The sequence below is a fragment of the Eulemur rufifrons genome, chromosome 27, assembly GCF_041146395.1.
Source record: "Eulemur rufifrons isolate Redbay chromosome 27, OSU_ERuf_1, whole genome shotgun sequence".
Taxonomy (NCBI): domain Eukaryota; kingdom Metazoa; phylum Chordata; class Mammalia; order Primates; family Lemuridae; genus Eulemur; species Eulemur rufifrons.
In genome coordinates this window covers 18288089-18312647 of record NC_091009.1, presented here as the reverse complement: position 1 = coordinate 18312647, position 24559 = coordinate 18288089, and the positions used below count along the sequence as shown (strand labels likewise).

Genomic DNA, 24559 nt, shown 5'->3' with positions numbered 1-24559 from the left:
GAAAGTTCATTTCATTTTCCAGTATAAATATCTAATTGACCCAGCATCATTTATTGAAATGACTATATTTCGTGTAGATTTCATATAGAAATTCTTTTATTTTAAATATTGCATCTCTATTTATAACTATGGTTTCTCTTTCTCTTTGTGAGGTTTAATTAGGATAAATTAGGCTATACTATCAATTTATCATTTTAAAGCTGATTTAGATACCCTTTTGTCTTATTTTTTTTCTTGTCAAAGTATCTATCTTACTGTAATTGCTTGAAAAATTCATTGTTTAGAACAACCAAACCTATATCTTTTTGGAGAGGCAATTTTAAAAATCAGTAATAGGTATTTAATTTTTTATTTAAATCTATTCACTGATTACTGGTTTATTCAGTTTCTAGATATATAATAGAATAAAAAATAGGAGGAAATACTTGAGCAGACACTTCACAGAAAAGGATATCTCAATCTTATCTGTAGTCAGAGAAATGCAAATTAACCTCAATGAGATACTACAGTTTACCCAGGAGAATAATTAGAATGAGAAAGAGAGAAAATCCCAAGTGTTGACATGCGTGTGTAGCAAGGGAACCTCTCTGACATTGCTGGTAGGAGGCACATTGGAACAATGTTCTAGGAACACCGCTTACATTATTTACTAAAGTTGAACATCTACATACTCATGACCCAGCAGAGTGACTCCAAAGTATGTACCCAACAGAACAGGAACCATATAAACCAAAAAGTATGTCCACAGCAGCATGATTTATAAAAACAAAAGACTAGAAACAATAAATTGCATATAGTGGAATACCATGAAGCAATAGCAGTGAATGAACCACAGCCATACTCAGTAACATGGGTGAATTGCACAAACATAATATGGAGTAAAAGAACCCAGACACAAGATTCACACAGAACGATTTCATTTATATAAAGCAGGGAAAGAGGGACAACTGAACTACAGTGTTAGAAATGAGGACAATGTTTACTTTGAGGAGGAGGGAGGGAGTGATGATTGGGAGGGGGCATAGGATGCTGGGAGTATTCTTTCTTGACTTGAACAGTGTTACAGCTGTGTTCATTCTGTGATAATTCATAGACTTGTATGCATTTATATATTGGAGTATTCTGTATATATCTTACAATTCAATAAAATATAAAGAAACAAAACTTCATACTTTCACCCCATCATGATGTTTGAGAGGAAAAGTCAGATAAAATTAGAATGTCTAATGCATTAGAAAATTCTGAATAGAAGTAGTGAAATATTCCAGTACATTGAACCCCAGTTTCAGGACACAATAGACCACCCACCAAGGATCTGGTGATTTTCAGTTGAGTATGAGCCATAGGTATTAATGCATCCCTATGGCTACAGAAGTCAGAGATGATCGTGTAGGCTCTGTGAGATTCCATTCATTCTAAAGGATGCTCAGTGGTTGATCTCAGCAAATTCTGCAACTGTTGAGCAGTGGATGGAAAGTGTTTCAGTGATATGATTTCCCTTGAGTTAGTCAATTTAATCAAGTTAGTCAAAGTTGCCTTTGACCAAACTTTGGAGAAATATAAATAATGACCCTTCTGTATGGGCACCATCATCACCATTGGCTATGTCCCTTCCTTGGTACTGAATGAAAGATCTTGGAGTTCAGTAGATACCATACAAGATTGGTGAAGAGCTTTCTACAACTCTTGTTAATGGCCTGACTGAGGAATATTAGTTTTTAGCTGGAAAAAAAATAATAATAAGAGAAAGTGCAAAGAAAAGAAGGAGAAGCTGAGTGCTTTCAAACCCTTTAAGAATTGCTAAAAAGACACATGAAGCAAATGTTTTTTGTATTCAATGACTATTTATTAAGTGCCCCAACCCTTGTGGTAGGCACCGTTCAAATCACTAGGAATACAACAGTGATGAAAACAGATGAAAATCCCCGATTTCATGAAGCTTATATTTAATTGGAGAAGACACAATTTAAAAAAAAAAATTTAAGTATGTTAGAAATAATGAATTCTACAGAGCAAAATTAGAACAAGGAATAAGAATTACGGAGGGGGATTGTAATGTTAAACAGGGTGATCATTGAGAAAGTTACATTTGAGAAAATGCCTGAAAGAGGTGAGGAAGCATGCACACACACACACACACACACACATGCACGCATGTGCACATCAGATGGAAGAGCATATCGTGCAGATGGAACAGCCAGTGGAAAGGAACTGAAAGTGGAATGTGCTTGGCTCATGTGAAACATACCAAGGAGGCCAGCAAGGCTGGAGCAGAGCGGGCAGTAGATAAAGTATTAGAAGACAAGGACAGAGATGTAGCAGGGGGTCTGATCAGGTACTACCTTGCAGGCCATTATAGAACTTGGGCTTTTACTCCTAATGATGTGAGAAGTTCTCAGAGGTTTCTGAGCAGAGGATAATACGCTCTAATGTATTGAAAGGACTACTTTGACCACTACGTTGAGTACAGACTCAAGCTAGCTGATGACAGAAACAGAGAGACCAGTTCAGAGGTGACTACAGGGCCACATAAGAGATGAGGTGGCTTTCGCCAGGTATTTGCAGAACAGATGATGAGAAGGGATCAGATTCTGGATATATTTTGAAGGTAGCAACAAAGAGTATTTAGTAGAGAGACTGTTGTTAGATAGTTGGAACATGTAATGTGAAAATAAGAGAAGAGTCAGAAATGACTCCAAGGTTTTTGGCCTGAGTAACTGGGAGGAAGGAGTTATCATTTGCTGAGGTATGAAAAACTGCAGAGAGAGCAGATTTGGAGGCAAGATCAGAAGCTCATTTGTGGACACATTTTTGTCTGAGATGCCTAGCGGACGTCCAGATAGGCAGCTGAATGACTTTTGAGTCAAGGGAAAAGTCTGGGCTGATCCTTTAAGCATGTATTGGATCACATCACTTCTTTTCTCTAAACTCTCCAATTACTTCCCAGATATAAACTATGGAGCTGTCAGCATTTGGATGGCTTTTAGAGCTATGACAAAAGATGAGATCAGCAAGGGAATGAAAGTACCTAAAATTAAGATGAGGTCCAAGGATGGGGCCCTGGGTGATTCCAACACAATATCCCACCAGCCCTACCAAAAACAAAATAATCCCCCAGAGAGAGGACCAGGGCCACCTAGACTTATAGGGTTCAAGACACTCTACTTTAGGGGGCTGAGGAAAGCAGGGGCTTCCTTCAGGGTTTGGGTCCATGTGGTTGGTAGTCTACAAAGCAGTAGGGGATCTCTACTTCCCCAGCTGGGAGGACCAAAGTACAACAAGCAGCTGTTAAATTAGGGGAAGTGACACAGAAGGGATAATAGGAAGATCCCAGGCAAAGAGGATCAAAGCGTCCTCTTAGAAAGCCAGAATTTCACTTTGTGACTGGCATAAAATACAGCTGGTTATAGGGAGGTTGAACTAGGTGCTTCCCAGTGAAAAGGAAAACATAAGGATCCGTTTTACCATTGGATTTCTGCCCCCATGTTCCCAGACCATAATGTGACAACTGTGACCATTGGGAAAGAAAAGAAGCCAATAACTGAAATGAATCAGATTGTTGGGGGCATGAGATAAGTAAGTGCAACTTGTCTAAATGTAAAACATTTGTCTTGCCAATCTGAGCATTTTATCTGGACATTATCCAAAGCAGCGATTCTGTAGAGCTAGTGTGCTAGACTTCTGAGCCCTAGACAAGAGTGGGGTGCGGCGGTAGAGAGATAGGATCCAGGTTTTTATGGAGCCTGATCCTGAAGCTTATACAGTTTGGGAAGCCCTTTTATTATGAATAAGAATACAAATTAGGCACAGGGCCTTGGGAGAGACCTATGCAAGGGAGGTCCCTAAATCTATAGCTTTAATAGTTTCAAAGAAAGTACATCTCTGGCCCTGCACCCAGATGACAGAAACCTTCAGAGCAGTAAATGATCACTTAATCTAGCATGATCAAGTTCACCACACAAATGCCAGGAGACATTCAGAGTTAGCCAAGCATCATGGGAAAATTCTCACTGATGTCTGTTTCCCACTCAAAGTCACTCAATTAAAGGGAAACATATTCAAGTCACTTAATATGTGACTGGGAACAGCCAAAGGACCAGTAACGGCATCAGGAATGATGTCACTGGCTATATCCTCCATATGGGGTTACCAGGTAACCATGCTGCCACCTAAATTTGAATTTCAAATAAACAATAAAAAATTTTAGCATAAGTATGTCCCAACATACTGATGCATGGGACATACTTATACTACAAAAGCACTTATTTATCTGAAATTCAAATTTAACTAGGCATTTTATAGTTTTATTTGCTAAATATGGTAATGCTATGGACACTGGTTTCTGCTTTGAAACGCACAATGAGTAGTAATTTGGAGAGCCCTACTACACAGTAAACCTAAGAAATACAGTATAAATATTGTGTAAGTCACACGATTGCTGCCCACATTGGTCCTAGAAGTTATCATTACTCATCTAATGCTCAACTGTGATATCAGAATCTGCAAAAGGGGACTGAGGGCTGTGCAGAATTTGTGCATATTAATTAACAAAAAACGGATGACAAATAAAAGCTATTCCCTTTTAGCTAATGCAATGGATGGAAACGCCACTTGGGTAAGTAGGCAGCATTATTGGTAACACAATATTCCACTGTGCTCCCAATATCCTAGAGGGCTGAAATACAGACTATCCTCAATTTTTGATGGGGTTTATGTCCCAATAAACCCACTGTAAGTCAAACCATCCTAAGTTGAGGACCATATGTATTTTTTAATTGCTAGAAGTGCAATAACGGGTCAAATATGTATAAAGCAGCTAACTGCAAAATATAGAGTAATGAGTCTATTTGTTCAACTGGGTAAAACTCACTTCTTTTCCTTTAAGATAGAAAATAGAACTAAATATAAAACCTACATCCGAGCTCAGAGAGAGACTTACCAGTATCATGTCCAAATACTTTGTGTACCCTCCAACCATTTTAGTTATATAGTGTGTATGAATAACTATCATTTTAGTACTTTATAGTTTTCATGTATTTATAGATATGCATATGTTCTTATTCCTTCCTCAAAAAACTTAATACTTTATCCTTATCCCCATTTAAAAATTATTTATTCATTTGACAGACATTTAATGGGTGTCCGTTATGTGACGGGAATACAATAGTGACAAGACAGGCAAAGTCCATCATTACAGAACTTCCCTTCTAGTATGGAAGAAAGAATGTTTTAAAAATCATAATAAAATTTCAGATGGCAATCTTGCTATGAGAAAAATAAAACAGGGCAAGAGGATAGAGGCAAAGGCTGCTATTTCAGATAAGATGGTGAAAGCCTCTTTGAGGTGGTAACATTTGAGCTGGACATACAGCTTATATAAGAAGAAGCCAGTGGAAACAGGGATTCCTTGAGGAATAAATGAGCTTAGCAAATGAGCTGTTTGCAGAACAGCAAGAAGACCTAGATGACTGCAGTAGAGTGAGGAGGTGGAAGAAGCCAAGGGTCAGATGTAATTGAAGATGAGGCAGAAAAGGGGGACAGGACAAGGTGGCAGGGCGCCTTGAAGAGCATGCGGAAGAGTTTGTATAGTATTCCAATATAACAGGAAGGAACTGGAGGGGTTAGAGTAAGGAAGACATGTGACCAAATGCATATTGAAAGGGTCACTTTGGCCATTCAGCCAAGAAGAGACTGGGCAAGGATTAAAGGGAGGAACACAAAAGTAGAAATAGTTTGGAGGCCAATTAATTGTCTAGGCAATAGATGTTGGTGTCCTGGATTTGGGCAGTGACTGTGAAAGGGAGTGAAGTGGTCACATCTGTTTGAAAGTCGAGCCAACATGACTTGCTGCTAAATAGGAGGTAAGAGGCAAGGGGAAATGATATGTCAGAGATAACCACAGGATTTTTACTTGAAAGTTTCCATGCTATTAACTGAGATGGGAACTGATATTCATTAAAATTAAACATTCCTATCATCACACCTTAAGTACCAAAGCCAAGATTCAAATTCAGATCTTTCTCATGCTCCAATATTTTTGGCTTGGTGAACTGATTAACATCGACTAATGTGCTTACTTATTTGAAAGTCCCCCTTTTAGACTATAAGCTCCTCAGTGACAGATTTGGTGATAACTGATATATAGCCATAGGAGTGGTGTCAAAGTCACACGAATAATGCTTTTTTGAGAACATTTGTAACAAGATAGGACAAGTCTATCAGGCCCCATATTTCCCACCACCCTTGGCTGATGCACCAATTTAATTCTTTCAGAAGGCTATAGATGGTTCCTATCTTGTTGGCTTTGGATTCTGCTGTGGACGCACTAATCTCATTTCAGAGGCCTGCAAACTTTCCCCGCCTAAGAAAGTGTATGGGTGCAATTACAAACATATGTTCATGGAGATAAAACACATGCTAGTTATTGTCCTACACGCAAAGTTGTCTTGACAGAATCAACAACAGCCTTTATTTATTTGAGAAAATCAAACGAAAGAATATCTCATCAGCTATCTCAAAACATTCTGTATTTGATTACCAGTTGAAATACTCCAAACTCCATATTAGTTTCCTATACATTTTTTTAAGAAACCCTACAAGTTTCAATCCCAATGCAATTCTCCTTCAATCTCTGCACAGTTAGGAGCTACCTGGTTCCATGGACTTCCCTAACATCCTTCTCAGAATTTAAACTTGACACATCAGACGGTTTGATTAACCCAAACACTACTATTACATTATTCAACTGGTTTTCCAGTCTTGGGTCTTAAACAACATCTTCCTCTGAAAATCAAAAGAAATTTTTTTCTTCGTACTTTATGTAATCCCCTCACTGTGTGTCATACTAAAACTTGAGGCCCTCCTCAAAGAGGTAACGAACAGATTTACCAAAAGAGTCATTAGTTACCAACTTGTCTCCTTAATGACAACATATAACTCAAAGTATATTACTCTATCAATTCCAATTTTTCTAAGTACCCTGCAGAAAAAATTCAAAGGAATAGGAGTAAGAGAGATAGAAAAGAAAACACATTCCCCTTGGCATCTATCCTTGCAATGTTGAACTGTGCCTGGGGTATCCACTTCAATCTCAGGAATTTGGCATTCCTGATAAATAGGGGGAAATTTTTCCAAGAGGGCTCATGAAAACAGAGATCTTTCTCACTCCAGATACTAATCAACTTAAAACACCCTGGCTCAAATCCCTTTCTGATAAATACCAAGATCTTACCATGTGATTAAGTTTATTGATACAGTCTTAAAATGCCCACTGAGACATATCCCAAGTGAAACTTTTTGGAGATTTTCATTACAGCACATCTGGTGAGAAAGTTACTTTTAACTTGTCAGGCATGACATGATCTAAATGCTTCTTTATTCAACAAACTCACACACACACACACACACACACACACACACGTAGGGGACAGAGAGAGAAGGAGAGAATAAAACTTCCAAAGTTACGTAGGGCTGCGTTGGGCAACATTAGGTGCTGTAATGCTCCTCATTCTTATAATTTTTACCCCCCAAAATGAGGGAAGAAAAATTGAATTTTTTTGCCCTGCATACTGAAACCATAGCCTCAGAAAAACATATCCTGTTAATTTAAGGGAAGAGTGGTGATGCTGATGTGCAGAAAAGAAATGATCTTTTATCCAGCACCTTAAAATATCCCAAGTGATTTCTGGATGTATTTGAGAATCAACGGATTGAAGCTCCTGAAAACTACTAAGAGAAACTCAAGAGGGAAACGTCTATTGTTCTGTTTAAATCTAAACATGTTTAGAGACAGTTTAGGGTTTACCACTTCTGAATGTGATTGAGTAACAACCGGTACCAAATCTGTAAACAGCTAGGAAAGTGGATAAAATAGATGAAACAACTATTTTCAGATGTTAGAAAACAGACATAGCACAGAACTGTGAGTCCCGAAAGCAGGGAAAGAAATGAGATAAACCCTCCAGCCCTCCTTTTTAGCTGGAGGCACTTCTCAGACTACAACAAAGGAGGTCGAACCCTAACAGGGTACATCCATCTCATTGAATTTAGAACACAGAGATCAGAGTTCAAGGAGAGCTGAAATGTGGGGAGCAGAAAGAAAGAACTCCAGAAACCTATACCTTGAGTCCTTCATTGAATATTAGGCTACATATGTAAAAAATGAAATTCCGTGAGGCCACACAAGAACAGCTACTGAGATTTGTGAGCCAGGAGGTGAGTTGCAGCCAGCCAGAATGGAGACCTTGCTCACAACCCTGAATATTTACTAGAATCTCCGGAATTGGCATGCTTCAAGAGGAGAATTAAGTTAGCCTTACAGTAAAATTCACTCTAGACTCACCCTACAACATTTAAAAACAAGCTTCACAGAGATCAAGTGGAACTGCAGCTTAACTCCCTGCCAAAACAAAATTCCACTTTCTAAAGGAAGACTACCAAATCCAGACTTTCAACAATATAACATTTACAATGTCTGGCATCTTAATAAAAATGACTTGAAATGCAAAGAGTCAGAAAAATAGGAACCATAACCAAGAGAAAAGTCAGTCAATACAAACAGATGCAGAAAGACAGAGATAATGGAATTAGCAGACAAGAATTTTAAAAACAACTGTAACGTGTACATAAGGGTTTTAAGGAAAATACAAAACATAATGAGGATAAAAATGGAATATGCACACACAGAAACAAAAGGCTGGTCCTTTGAACAAAACTCAATAAAACTGACAAAGCTTTGGCAAGGCCATAAAGAAAAAAGAAAGAAGATACAAGTTACCAAGATCAGGAAGGAGAAAGAAGGTATCACTGTAGACATCACAGGCATCAAAATGGTAATACGGGAATACTATAAACAATTCTACACACATAAATTTGACAACTTAGGTGAAATGGACAAATTCCTCAGAAAACATAAACTCACCTAATATGAAATAGATCATTTGAATAGCCCTATGACAAGACGACAATTAAATTTTTAATTTAAAAACACCCCATAAAGAGATCTCCAGGCCCAGAGGATTTTGCTGGAGAATTCTACCAACTGTCTAAAGAAGAATGATCATCAATTGTCCATAATCTCGTTCAGAAAGTAGAAGGAAAGGCAAAACTTTTTAATTCATTTTTACAAAGTTAATATTATCCTGATATCAAACCAGACAAAGTTAGGAGGAGGAAACTATGGAATGATATCTCCCATGAATACAGATGCATAAATCCATTAGAAAATATTAGCAAAAATAATTCTGCAATATATAAAAAGATATTTCTGTACCATAACCAAGTGGGGTCCAGAAATGATTCAGTATTAGAAAATCAGACAGTGTAAACTACATACCAACAGGCTAAAGAAGAAAATCATATGATGATCTTGATCAATGCAGAAAATGCATATGATAAAATTCAATACCCATTCATGGTAAAAAAAGAAAAAGAAAAAAAAAAAGCAACAACAAACTCAGAGAAGTAGAAATAGAGGAAACTTCTACAACTTGATTAAGAACATCTACACAAACTTACAGTTAACATCATACTTAATGGTAAAAGACTAAATGCTTTCCCCATAAGATCGAGAACAAGGGGAATACTCACTCTTATTTGACGTAACGCTGGAAGTGTTTGCAAGTACAATAAGGCAAGAAAAGCAAATAGGCATACAGATTTTTTAAAAAAAGAAATAAAAGTGTCTATAGTCATCTGTAAATGAAATTCATGTCATCTGTAAATGAAATTTGAAGGAATCTACAAAAAATTTCCAGAATTAACAAGTGAGTTTAGCAAGGCTGAAAGGTCCATGATAAACATATAAAAATTAATTGTCTTTCCATATACTAGCAATGAACATGTAAACACCAAAATTAAAAGAATAATATTATTTATAATGGCTCAAAAAATTAAATACTTAGGTATAAATCTAAAAAAAATGTACAGGATTAACATGCTGAAAACTACAAATGCTGATGAAAGACATCAAAGAAGATATAAATAAATGAAGAATCATACCATCTTCATAGATTGGAAAATGCAACACAATAAGGTGCCAATTTTTCCCAAATTAATATACAGGTTTAATGCAATTCCTATCAAAATCCCTGCAATATTTGTTGTAAGTATAATCAAAACTATTCTAAAATTTATAGGCAAAGGCAAAGAAACTAGAATAGTCAAAACAATATTGAAAAAGAAGAATAAATTGGAAAGAATAAGTCTACCCGATTTCAAAATTTAACTATATAGCTACAATAATCAAGATTGTGTGTTATGGACAAAAGGATAAACACATAAATCAGTGGAACAAACCCATAAATTGACCCACATAAATATATGCAACTGATTTTCTTCCATGTCTCTGTAAACTTTTTAAAATTTTTTTTATTTTTAACTATTATGGATACATAATAGTTATATATATTTATAAGGTATATGTGGTATTTTGATACAGGCATACAATGTGTAATAATCAAGTCAGGGTAATTGGGGTATCCATCACCTCAAGCATTTATCATTTCTTTGTGTTGAGTGTATTCTAGCTTCACTCTTTTCATTATTTTAAAGTACACCATAACTTATTTTTCACTATAGTCACTTGGTTGTGGTATCAAATATTGTTCATTCTATCTATCAATAATTATCTAACTATATTTTTACACCCATTAACCATCCCCCACTCTATCCCCCCTCCCACTACCCTTCTCAGCCTCTGGTATCCATCACTCTACTCTCTGTCTCCATTAGATCAATTGTTTTAATATTTAGCTCCCACATATGAGTGAGAACATGCAACATTTGTCTTTCTTTGCTGGGATTATTTCACTGAACATAATGTGTCCAGCTGATTTTTGAAAAAAGTACAAAAGCAATTCAATGAGGGAAGGATAGCCTTTTCAATAAATGGTGCTAGAGCAATTGGACATCAACAGACAAAAACCTTGACCTAAGTTTTACACCCCTTATACAAAAATTAACTCAAAATAGATCATGGACTTAAAAGTAAAATGTAAAACTATAAAATTTTTCAAAGGGAGAAGAAAATCTGCAGGATCTAGGGTAAGCAAAGTTGTTAGACTTGACACCAAAAGCATAATCTATGAAAGGAAAAATTGATAACTTTGACTTCATCAAAATTTAAAACTTTTAATCTGTAAAAGATTGTTAAAAAGATAAAAAGACAGGCTACAGGCTGGGAGAAAATATTTGCAAACCACATAGCTGACAAAGGAGTAGTATCTAGAATATATTTTTTAAAAACTCTCAAACGTAATAGTTAAAACAATTTTAATCTAATTGGACAATGGCAAAAGACATGAAGACATCAAAGAAAATATGCAGATGGTAAATTTCACTCCTATGTATTTACTCAATAGAAATGAAAACATGTACACAAAGAGTCATAGCAGCTCTAATCATAATAGCCAAACTAGAAAGAATCCAAATATCCATAAACAGATGAGTGAATAAAGAAATTGTGATATAGCCAATCAGTGGGACATTATTCAGCAATAAAAAGTAACAACACAATACTACAAGACCCAACAACGTGGATGAATCTCAAAAATATTATGCTGAATTAAAGAAGCCATAGACAAAAGAGTCCATAATGGATAAATCTGTTGATATTCTACAGATATTCTACAGATAGCAGGTCAGTAATTGCCTAGAGTTTAGGTGGGTTACAGGTGGGGACTGACTTCAAAGAGACCTAAGAGAAATTGGGGGAGATAGAAACAGTGTATACCTTAATTATGGTGGTGTTGGTAACACAGGAACATACAATTGCCAGAACTCATCCATCTGGAGCATGTTTTACATGTAAATTTTACCTCAATAAAATTGTTGAAAAATAAAGTCCAAAGCACCCAAAAAATACATATATTTAGTAATACATTTTTATCACAGGCCAATTAAATTCTGTAAAATTGACATTTCAGAGTAACTAAAGATTACTCTTAAGACGATGATATAGCTGACTCTTACATTTTGTGTGGAAAATAAAACCATAAGCTCAGAGTTTTTCAAACGCGACCTTATTGTGTATAAAGTCCATCCTGCAGGAAGGAAGGAGGGTGCTCACCAGCCAGAGGTTGGGGATTACCAGTTCTTTAATTCCTGAAAATTACAGGTTTTCTGTCATTCAAGAGTTCAAATTAAGACCCTTCCAAGAATTTTGTGTGTGTGGTCGGGGGGGAGGAGTTTCCTCCTCCAAGTCAGGCACACGGGGGCAATTTCGTGATGCTCGGCAGGGGCTGGGGAAGAGCCGACTTGGTCATCTGGAAAGTACCAAGAAAGGAAACTTCAAGAAGGCCAATAGTGAAAAAGAGGGGCCAATAACATATGCTAGAGAGAGCTCAGAGTATTTGTCCATGAAACACGAATAATCTATATAAGGGTCACACTGTTTGGGAAGGGGTGTAAGATGTTAAGAATCTTTGTTAAGACTTTACCTTCCTTGAAAACTTCAGGCATGTACCGGTGTCTTATTATGGAGAAGTCAATTATCTCATTTCTTGGTGGGTCTGAGGCCACCAACCCACACATTCTGGTCAAAAACATTTTCAGAAACCAATTTTTTTTTTTTTTTTTGGTAGAGAAAAGGCAGGAAAGAAACATTACAAAATGTTGAACCTGGTTGCCTTTCAATGCCAAAAATATGGATACATTTTCACTAACTTTCTATATTTCCAAATATTGTTTTATAAGTATTACTTTGGCAATGGAAAAACATAGCAAACATGTCATTATGGTCTGCATTTATTGGTAATGAAAAAACTCTCAGGGACAACAACCCTTGTACTCCTCTAACTTCTATAAATTTCTGTTACTGTTGCAAGAAAATTGCTGCATGTTCTAGTGTTTTCTATTAATAAACAAAATGTGCCTTCCTATACCACAAACTATTTTATCCCTGTTTTTTTCCACTGCACGTGTCCAATACGTCAATGTTCCCTCCTACGCACAGCAAGCCACAGACCACAGCCACCTGGGGAAGGGGGAAGGTGCCTCTGATTTTGTCCACCTAGGGAAGAAATTTATTCTACTTCATCTCAGCCTAGTTTAGTAGCTAATATGCTCAGGGGTTTAGTGGCTAACGTATTTTTACTCAGGAGGAAAGATCAAGTATCCCAAATGAGCATAAAAAAATGCAACTAAAAAATTGGATACAGTTAAATAAATGTCTCTCCCTCTCCAGATTAGGTTTATTTTTTAAACTAGTGACAATTGAAGATGGTACTTGATTATCATACAAAGGTACTGAACAATTGAAGGCATCATTTGCAGCCCTTTGCTGGCCAGAAAGCTTTTTCCACGATCCCTTTACACCTTTTTTTTTTTTTTTTTTTGAGACAGAGTCTCACCCTGTTGCCCAGGCTAGAGTGAGTGCCGTGGCGTCAGTCTAGCTCACAGCAACCTCAAACTCCTGGGCTTAAGCGATCCTACTGCCTCAGCCTCCCGAGTAGCTGGGACTACAGGCATGCGCCACCATGCCCGGCTAATTTTTTGTATATATATATTTATTTTTTAGTTGTCCATATAATTTCTTTCTATTTTTAGTAGAGACGGGGGTCTCACTCTTGCTCAGGCTGGTCTCGAACTCCTGACCTCGAGCGATCCACCCGCCTCGGCCTCCCAGAGAGCTAGGATTACAGGCGTGAGCCACCGCGCTCGGCCCCTTTACACCTTTAACTTAAAGATTAATGACCTTAAACAAACGTCCTATGCTGCCAGACCAGAGTTCAAACAGATGTTCTCAGGAGTGAAACTCAGGTTTCGGGTTTGAAAATACTTTTGTCTTTCCTTTCTCAATAGATCTATAATGGAAAAATTATTGTCAAAAGTATAGCTGATTTATGGTTTTCAGTCATCCTGTGGAATGGCCTGGGCCATCTCCATGTTTGTCACAACCATTTCATTTCTTTAAAATAACTCTCAAAAAATATCTTTTAAACTTTTTCTGGCAAACCCTTGATTTATTTGATAGCTCCATGAAGACAAAATGGTGGTTTTAGAACATGGAATCGGGCATCCCCTCTGATCTGGGTAATTTTTTCATATTAATATTGCTGGTACCATAGTATTAAGGGCCAGAACTGTGACACTATGACATTCTGCCATCCAGCTGATTCAAAGAAGACCATAGGAGGAGTCTGTGCATGAGAATCCTTTTCATGTGTGTCCTGTGTTATCTGTGCCCACATGCCAAATAACAAGCTGAGTAAATTTATAATGGATCCTAAAATTATATAGAAAGCAGAGCACGTGGACTATTCAGGAAAAAGAAGGAAAGGAATATTTATTGACTGTCTACTGTGAACCAGACACCTGACAGGCATGATGCACTTGCCTTTCATGGCGACCCTCAGACCAGCTCCATCAGCATCACCTGAATTTCTTCAGAATCTTTGGTGCCTTCCAGACTCGCATTTTAACAAGATCCTCAGCGTTGCTTTTATATCATTTTATCCCCGAAATTCACCAAAATTCTGGATATAGATGGTATTCTCTGTGTTTTACATTTGGAAAATTAAAGATCAAAAAGGCTAAGGAATTTACATAAAAGTCACAAGATACTAATAAGTTGGATTTGGACCCGTTTGAAACTTATTATATTTCTATGCCACTAGGCTAAATTCTAAACCAGCCTAAAGCCATGAGACTTGGGTTTCAATCCAGGTTCCACCATTAATATCTTTCTGGCCTCACACATTACACACCAGTTAACCTATCTGAGCCCACATTTTTGTCCTATTTCATGGAATCACTACAAAACAAATGAAATCAATATATGTGAAAACACTTTGTAAAACGTATAGCACTGGCCAAAATTAATCTGTTAATGGAATCTTATATGTGACTCTTTCTCACTCAGTTTTTGCCAAGACATAAAGACCATGAACAAAACACCGGATGCCAAGAACCCCCACGTTACAGATAAAGAGGCCAAACTGCCTATGTGATTTTGCAACTAGCTGGATCACCCACCTCAAGGGTATAAGAAGTTTGAAGTTAAAGAAAGAGATGTTTCCCCTAGAAAGTGTTTTTATCCAGGGGTAAGGGAATAGATCATTTCTCCCTCATCTCAATCTACAGCAAGGGGCTCTAAGAAGACCGTACAGAGAGTTTATTTGTCCCCTGAGAGAAGATAACTTCATCTGGAAGGAGATATCTACCATAAAACCGCCCCTTCCTTATTGGCTTTCCAGACTAACAGAATACTACATTTTGGTGCTGCCATGCTGATTATTAAACTCGACGGCAAATTTTAATTATGTATCTTGGGGCTAAAAATGACAAGTGGACTTTTTACTTATCTAAAGGTGTCTGACAAGTTAGGGACCTGCTCAAGATTTCAGCCAAAAAGCAAAGAAAAAGTAATCTATGGACTTGATTGAAAGCAATGATGAGAAGAAATAATAATCATATAGTTTGCTGCTTGCACCCTGTGGGGAGCTGCTTTTTCAGTATCCTGGTTACCTTAGTATTAGTACCATAAAAACCAACACTAGATGGATAGGGAGGTGTTTCCAAAGCAACAATTTGGTTTTAAAGACAAAGGTTGCAAGAAAGAGGTGGAACAGACAAGCCAGCTTTCCCAAATTACCTGATTGTATCCTAAATCCAAAACCCTAAAAAGACACCCCAATCCATCCTCTTACAGCCACTAATCAGGGAGAGATAGGTGAAGCTTCCCACCATGAAGGGGGCCTAATTCTGTTTTTCTGCAGGAAATCACAGAAGTTTAGAGGAGCAGAAAACTATTCTTCCCCACGGTCAAGTACAACCCAGCCTATGGGCTAAGAGGATAGCAGAGGACCTTCTTCACCCTTCACAGAAATACCCAGTTGAGGATCAAGGTGTAAATCAGATTAGTTAAAGTGGGGAAATCTGGGAGCAGAAGTTGAGGCAGACCCAGAACGCTGGGCAGGAGGAGGGACCTGAACCCAGGAGCAAGGTCAAGGGTTGTTGGTTTGGCCCCTCCTCCTAGGTCCCCTCCCAGCCCGACAGGTGGGCAAACCGCCCTGAAGAGGCGGGGAGGGGAGGGGTGTGTTGGGCTGGCCTGCGGGTGGGCAATGATGCCCAACTTCTGTGGAAGAGCACGCAGTCCCACCTGGCCTTTTTCAGGTTTCCTGGGACCCAGCCAGATGCCAGAAGTGGGTAGAGAATTGTAGGCAAGCAGACTTAGAAGATAAAGTACCTGATAAACTAAATAAACATTATCAATTATGCGCCAAACTCTTTGCAATCTCTATGATCTATAGAACTATTCCTTATAGGACAGTTCTCTGAGATAATGCAATACTAACAATATTTGATCTTACCAGTCATCGATCCATACAGTAGACACAGAAAACAAATAAAAGAATTGAGTGAAGATGAAATCAGGACACCAAAACAGAAAAAAATTGATGAAACTTCTGCACAAGAGCAAAAACATAAAGACACCACCAACAGCCATGCTCAGAACCCCAGTGCGGAAGAGGGTGGTGAAGAGCAGGATGAGGACATTTTACCTCTAACCCTTGAAGAGAAGGAAAACAAAGAATACCTAAAGTCTCCACTTGAAATCTTGATTCTTGTGGGTAACCAAAACATACCTCTGGATGGACTTGAGGCTGATGAAAGAAAAAAGGTCTTTTTACTCCTGATAACTTTCAAGCACTGCTGGAGTGCCGGGTAAGTCCTGGTGAAGAGGTCCTGGTGAAAGTGCTTTGAGATGACGGCAGTTAACACATTGTTTTGTACAAAAATACAGCGGAGACAGATGCTGGAGATCCGTAAGAGCTGTACTCGGGCAGAAACTCTCAGGGAAGTGGGAAACTCACATTTGTTTTCACTTATCGCTGATGATGTAGCAAAAGGAAGAGCACCTGCCCGTACTGGTGAGGTTCGTGGAGGAATCTCACAAACTGAGACAGGAGTTTGTGGGCTTTCTGACTCAGGAAGCCGATGCAGAAATTTTAGCTGTGAAATTTCACGCTGCAATAACTGAGAAGTGGGAGCTAAATATGGAGTATGGTCATGGCCGGGCTTACATTGTGCCCAGTGCATTTTCTTCCAAAATGAAAGTTGTTGCTTCTAGACTTTTAGAGAAATATCCCCAAGCTATCTACATACTTTGCTTTTCCTGTGCCTTAAAAACATGGTTGGCAAAATCAGTGCTTGTTATGGGAGTATCTGTTGCATGGGGAACAATTGACGAAGTTTGTTCTTTTTTCCATTGATCACCACAACTGCTTTCAGAAGTTGACAATGTTATTTCTGTTCTTTTTCACAACAGTGAGGAAAGGGAAGAATGGAGTAAAGAACTGAAGGCAATTTGCTATTCTCAGTGGACAGGAAGGCCTGATGCTTTTGAAATTTTAGTGGACCTCCTGCAAGCACTTGTCTTATGTTGAGATGGTGTAAATAGTGACACAACTATTAGATGGAATAACTCTTTAGCTGGCGGAGTATTTGTCCTCTATAGTGCAGTAACAGATTTTGATTTCATTGTTACTATCATTGTTCTTAAAAATATCCCCTCTTTCATAAGGGCCTTTGGGAAAAATCTCCAGGGGCAAACCTCTGATGTCTTCTTTGCAGCCAGTAGCTTGACTGCAGTACTGCATTCACTCAATGAAGTGATGGAAAATACTGAAGTTTATCCTGAGTGTTGGTTTGAGGAAGCCACAAATTTGGCAGCCAAACTTGATACTCAGATGAAACTCCCTGGGAAATTCCGCAGAGCTCAGCAAGGTAACCCGGAACCTCAACTAACCTCCGAGAGTTACTATAAAGAAACCCTAACTGTTCCAACAGTGGAGCACATTATTCAGGAACTTAAAGATATATTCTCAGAACAGCACCTCAAAGCTCTTCAATACCTGTCTCTGGTACCCTCAGTCACGGGTCAACTCAAATTCAATACATCCGAGGAACACCAGGCTGACATGTACAGAAGTGATTTACCCAATCCTGACATGCTCTCAGCTGAACTTCATTGCTGGAGAATCAAATGGAAACACAGAGGGAAAGATACTGAGCTTCCACCCACCATTCATGAAGCCTCCACCTGCCTGACATCAACTTTTTTCCTAATGTGTATGCATTGCTAAAGGTCCTGTGTATTCTTCCCGTGATGAAGGTTGAGAATGAGCGCTACGAAAATGGACAAAAGCGTCTCAAAGCATACTTGAGGAACACTTTGACAGACCAAAGGTTAAGTAACTTGGCTTTGCTTAACATAAATTTTGATATAAAACATGATCTGGATTTAATGGTAGACACACATATCAAACTCTATACAACTAAGTCAGAGCTTCCTACGGATAACTGAGAAACCATTGAAAACACCTAAGAGACTTTTAAAATAGGCTTTGTCTTGTATTTGATATTTGAAAGAAGAGCCATAAGGTATGTAAGCCACTTAATCACTGAATTGATAATATACCTACTTGAATGGCCCCTGTTAGAAGACCTATCTGTTCTTAAAGGCTTCCGTGGTGGCAAGACGACCAGAAAGAAGAATCCAGGGTATATTTGTGTATTTTTGAGGGTATCAATGCTCCCTTGTCCTTCCTAGATTTAAGAGGAGGGGTTGGGAGAATCAGAAAGAGAAAAAAACTGTGAAACTTAGAAGACATAACCATTTTTCCATTCATGTTTAAACCATGTGCACTAGAGCAGAAATCTAACCCATGTGATACTGATTCATTTACACTATAATCATCAAAATGTTGTTTTCCAGGAGCAATTTAATGTCCACAAAGATTCTCAAGGCTTTTCAGAGAGATTTTTAATCCATTTTCCCCCAAAAAAACAGGAAGCTGCATTTGCCAACTGTCAACTGACCCAATCATGAAAAAAAAAGTTCAGATTTCCTTCAAATGTTCAAGGCCATGAATTTTCATTGTGGCAATTAAGCTCTCTCACCCCACAAAAAAAGGACAGTGTTTGCCCAGATGGGCGTTACGGGAGCTGACCTCACCCAGGAGGTAGGGTTTCTACTCATCGTACACCGCCCATGTCATTCACTTTTCCATAGTAAACTTGCCCCCTCTTTCTTCCTCCCTTGACTTTATTCTCTCCCTTTCCAACTTTATTTCTACAGTGAAGAATATTTGATATTTCACTTATACCAGGCTCTGTTCTATTCAACATTGTTAGCAATGACTTATGAGGATATAGGCAGTTCAGATGCTTATAAAATGTGAGATAGCATCAAAATAAGAGGACAGGTTAATCTACTAGATGATAGAGATGGCTGGTTCTAATAATATAATGAATTATAAAGAAAAATGAAAGTGCTTTCCTTAGGTATAAAATATCTACATATAGATATGTAGATGCATAGCAAAGAGTCCAATTTTTTAAGAGGTTACAGTTTAAGAGGAACCTCTGCAAACTAAAGTGGTTTCTGATGGACAGAAATCTAGATGGGAAGGAATCTAAATATCTTAAATAGTATAGAAATTGCGATCATTTAGCCTGAAGATGAGAAGACTTTGCAGGGATAAAATCATTCTTCAAACAAATTAAAAAACAGGTGAACAACCACTAATACATTTCATAGTCAGATTTATACAAAGACCAACTGATCTTCAAAATTCCTTCTAGATAGGAGACTTGTGTTTTCCCCCTCCAAGGCCTATCCAGACCTTCTCTTTCAGAGTACCTCAGCTAGTTCAGCAATGTGTAAATACTATTACAACTGGTTTGGAAAGCCCCAATATGGTTTTCAACTTCAAAAATGGCCCTGACTTTTAGGTCAACTGTTTTGATGGTTGTCTTTTCTTCTCAGGCCCTTTAGGCTGCCTGATAATAGAGAAGTTAATTCCTGTAAGACTAAAAGACATAATAAAATCCCTGCCTGAATTTGAAGCATCTTTTCAATTTGTAATCAACTCCCTTTTGCATAGGTATATTCTCCAAGTCTTTTTTTTTTTTTTATTTCAGCTTATTATGGGGGTACAAAAGTTCAGGTTATATATATTGCCCATGCCCCAAGTCTTTAAAAAAAAATGTTTAAGAACCAACCTCTCCTCTCTTTTCCGGATTTCTAACTACTGAATTGAGTAGCAAGAAATGGAAAGTGAATTTGATGATGGAAGAAAAGAACAGTCATGATTTTTTATGACATTTAAGAAAATGGGAAAGTAGGATAAATTCATTTAAATAACTATTCTAAAGGTTGAGTATTTGGCCACTTTCTTTTCCAGCATAACCATTAACAGTTGTGACCTAAAGAGTTCCAGGACACAAGGCTGAGCATTTGAATGACAAGTTAAGAGAGTGCCTGGTGGTGAGCATTCTCTGTGTGTTCCATTCAAAAAGTTTCACTTGGGAATACTAAGACAAGAAAGTCAATTAACTTTACAAGATAGAAGGAAAAAATGTCCATTTTCGCTTCAGTTTACCACTGTGAGAATTGAAAAGATTCCACTTCCAAGAAAACTATTAATTTTTACAGTGTCAGCATGCTTTTTATAAACTGCATTTTTATGATACCAGGCTCAGTGTTGGAAACATTTTATACTCCAGAGGAAAGTCTGAGCTTTTGCAAAGTGGAAGAACAGTATCATATTTAAACCATTTGATCTATTTTTGAAAACACTATTTAAGCCTACAGAATGTCTTTTAAAGTCTTTTAAATAGAGCCTTTTGCAAGACATCTCCCAAGTGCAGTATCCTGCTCTGTCTTTCCATTGTCTTGCCTTCTGCCATACTCTGTGTGTTCCAAAAGTATGTGCTGTCCACAGAGTCAGATTGCTGGGTGTCCACTCCACAACCCACATATCAACAGCAGAGACTCCTCAAGCCCCAGCACGAATTAATCTGCTGCCTCTCACGTCCTCTTTTGGCAAGAGAAGAGCAATCAATGGGATAATCGGGGTGTTAAAGAGTTCCTGCAAGGAAAGGTGAAAGGAACCAGAGATGTTTTACCTACAGAAGAGAGTGATTTGAGCATCATTCTTAAGTTCGTTGAGATTTCTTTTCTAAAGGCAATAAATAATTATGCTCCATATCTACAGAGAAACAACAAAGGGAAATATGCTTAAGTCATATCCAGAGAGTTTGCTGTTGGACAAAAGAAGGTCTTTTCATGGTTTGAGTGGCAAAGCAGTAAAATGATCTATCCTGGGAGGGTCTAGAGCCTGTCTTTCTACAGCTTCCATAAGAGAAGAGTTGCCCCTTTGTCTTGGATGGTTTGAATAAAGAAGGTTTGTGGCTAAAATATAGAACTGAGATTGTGACCCAATAACCCAAGATAGAGATGAATATATCCTGTTATAAAGGCCTTTAGGAAAGTATTCCCAGAACTTGCCTTGGTAATCAATTCAAGTACGTAGCAACCTCCCCTATCAGGGAATTACTCTTCATAGGCTCAAAGTCCATATGCTAAGCTCAGACCTTTATCCAGGGGAGTGAGGACATACAACACATCCTTGAGTGGCCATTAATTTCTGTGCAGGTAAGGTGCCACCTTGGTATACTGGGGGTCTATCTAGACTATTCTCTAATGTGCCCATCACAGGGCCATAAATAGAAGAGCTCCTCAAAGAGCACCTACCTGATAATTTTCTGACCATGAGTAAAAGAGCCACATGTGCTCTTGGCTGATCTCAAAAGATATTAGCATCAAATTCAACTGAACTCAACAAGTACATTTTCAGTAACTCTTCTTTGCCCTCCTCTGGGCTTAGTGTTGGTCAGGTACATAACAAAAAGTGTAAGACATGTTATCAGCCTCAAGCTGCTAAATATTTGAGGTAACAATGAGACATACGCATATCAAAGAGATAGAGTGAAACAGCTTTTGTTAAACAACAATGTGACAAGAATGAGTAAGTGCTAAATTTAGAAATCCGAGGAGACAAAGACATCTGCAGGCTAGAGTAGCTGGAAAAGGTTTCACCTAGGAGATGGGACAAAGTTTGAAAATTTGAATACCTCTCTTAGCTAATTCTCCATCCAGGTGACTTCCCAGATTAAACTACACTCTCCTTTTTCTTTGTAAAGCACACTGCCCCTACCCACAAGCAGCCGAACACTTTTAGTTTATAGGTAACTTGTCTTGCTTCTAAATGTGAGCATTTTTATACCAGCTGAATTTTTTTTCATGGTTTAGTAAAATATTATATAAACTGATGAAACAGTGAAAAACATAAGAAGCATTTCTAGGTAAGCTAAGTTATAGGCCTTGAAAATAGCAACAGATGAGTTGCTTAAAAATTCCCTTCCATTTAGGTATTGATGAAGAACTTTTACTAAAATTTGAAGAATTCTGTGCACAGACTGCTTCATGGGTATTTTTCTGTTCTTGGTCCACTTTAAAGAAATCCAGTTGGCAATCATGGCCTATATAAAGACGACAACATGAACTCTATCTAATCTCTGGATTCATACTCAGAAAACATAAATCAGCCTCCGCCATAAATTTTTTAAAGAAGTTATTGTGTTCAGGTATATGTTTTTATGATAAAATAAAATGTTGAAATAAGTGTTACCATTTTTAATGATATTCTGCTTTAAATGACTTCATTAACCTGTCAATTACTTATTCCACAGCACTGGTTAATGGGGCTTTTCTTGGCAAAAGGGACCTAAGAAGCACTGGATGAGAGGGGCAAGGACATGGGTTCTAGCTTTTCCTCTCCATTGGAACTTGGTCAAGACGATTCCTTCCCTGGCTCCAGCTTTCTACTCCATAAAGTAACTGAGATAAATTAGTCTCTCTACAGCCCCCACACCCCTGGCCTTGGCATTCTATGAATCAATGACATACTTGTTAACTCACAGTCTTGCACTTTTTACTGTCTTGACATAGCACATCTTTAGATGTTCCAGGGCTCCAGTGCCCCTAGAGCTGATCTTATTTCTCCTTGTGACTGCTTTTTCTCAGAGGACATGGTAGTATCTTAATTTTGATCTCCACTGGGTTTGAAGCAGAATAGAGCAAGACGTGTGAGAAAACGGCACTGCCTACAAATGGAAAAATAGAGACAGTTATTAAGAGACATTAACTTTAGGCAAAAACAAATCCTTGATGCTTTTATCATGTGCTTCAAGAAGAGATCTATGAACTATGATAAGCTATTTTTATATAGAGCCAGGATGCATTTTTCCGAACAAAGAAGCACTGCTACCTCCACAGCTGGGAAACAAAAAAAAAAAAAAAAAAAAAGACCTGAAAATGCAAATAAACCAAAGAGGATACAAAACGCATATGGTATCTTCTATTAGATCCTGAAACTAAACAGCACATTAGTGGAAAAACTGGTGAAATCTGAAAAAAAATCTTGTCATCTAATTAATAGTAATGTACTAAGGTTAATTTCTTAGTTTTGAAAAATGTACCATGATTATGTAGGATATTAAAATGAGGAGCCGGGTATAGGATACACAGGAACTCTCTGTAGTATCTTTGCAATTTTTCTGTAAATCCGAAGTTATTCCAAAATAAAACATTTATACAGAAAACATGAGAGGTACAAAAGAGGACAGAGACCTACAGCGAAAGAGAGTTTCAAGGAGAGAGAGACAAAAAAGAAAAGACAGAAAAGTAGACAGATAAATAAGGAAAGAACAGAGAGAGGCAGAGAAGTGATTAATGCATTATAAAGAATTAGAGCTCAGGCTTAGTTTTTATTTACTTCCTTCACAGTCTTGTTAGTCTGTGCCTTTAGGGTTCTATAATTGTAGTCTACAGGAAGTTGGATGTGAATGTTCAACAGTTTTCTGCTAAAATGACTCCCTGTAATAAAAGCAGCTCCTCCCCTACCCACTTATTGCCACATCAAACACTACCAGAATGGAAAAAGAAATTCTGCAATTTATACTTTGTTTGCATAAAAACAAGATTTAGTAATCAAGAGTAGCCCGTGTTGTTACCCTTGCCCAAGATCTCACCAAAGAAAATTATTTTTCCAGAAAAACTGGAAATCCCCCTGAGTCACCCCCATTCCCTTGCTCTGATATTGGGTTTTTGTCTGAAAAGTACCTTTTCTGCAAAAGCCCGTTACTCTTGTGTTTAGAGATTACAACCCTGACGCCCAAGGGAAGAAATGTTCAGCCCGTTCTCCCACTGACAAGGACCAGAACCCTCCCTGTAAGTATAACTTTTTTGCTATCCTTTCATTGGGACGACTCCCTTCCAGGGGGGACCTAGATTATTCATGGGCCCCAAAGACATTCCTGTGAGCCAAATTTGGGGCACCAACTATTTGCCAAAGCCTGCATAGTGGCATGGCCATCGGCCCAGGAAGGCAGTGACCAAGTAGCTCATATGTGGGCAAATTATAGGATGTGTATTTTCCACCGAAGAGCAAAGAGATACTCACAGATGGACTTTTTAGGGATGTTTTGCAGTCATAAACATTTGTGGCACTTTCAGTTGCCTTTCCCCTTTCTGAATCTCTCCTTCCATCAATGACAAGTGGAGCCAAAATGGTGACAGTAGAAAAAAAAAAGAGAAGGTTGCCTAAGAAAATACAACCTTGAGTCTCTAGAGGAAATATGGCTTCTTTAGGAAAAACTCCTTTTCATCTTAACGTCCCAGAATCTTGTTCCTACTCATACTGTGTATTCT

At 38.0% G+C, this 24559-nt stretch overlaps 1 pseudogene; it reads left to right on the top strand.

Annotated features, from left to right (window-relative positions):
• The first annotated feature begins 2222 nt into the window (after positions 1-2222).
• On the top strand, positions 2223-18328 carry LOC138375697 (52 kDa repressor of the inhibitor of the protein kinase pseudogene; annotated as a pseudogene).
• Positions 18329-24559: the final 6231 nt, after the last annotated feature.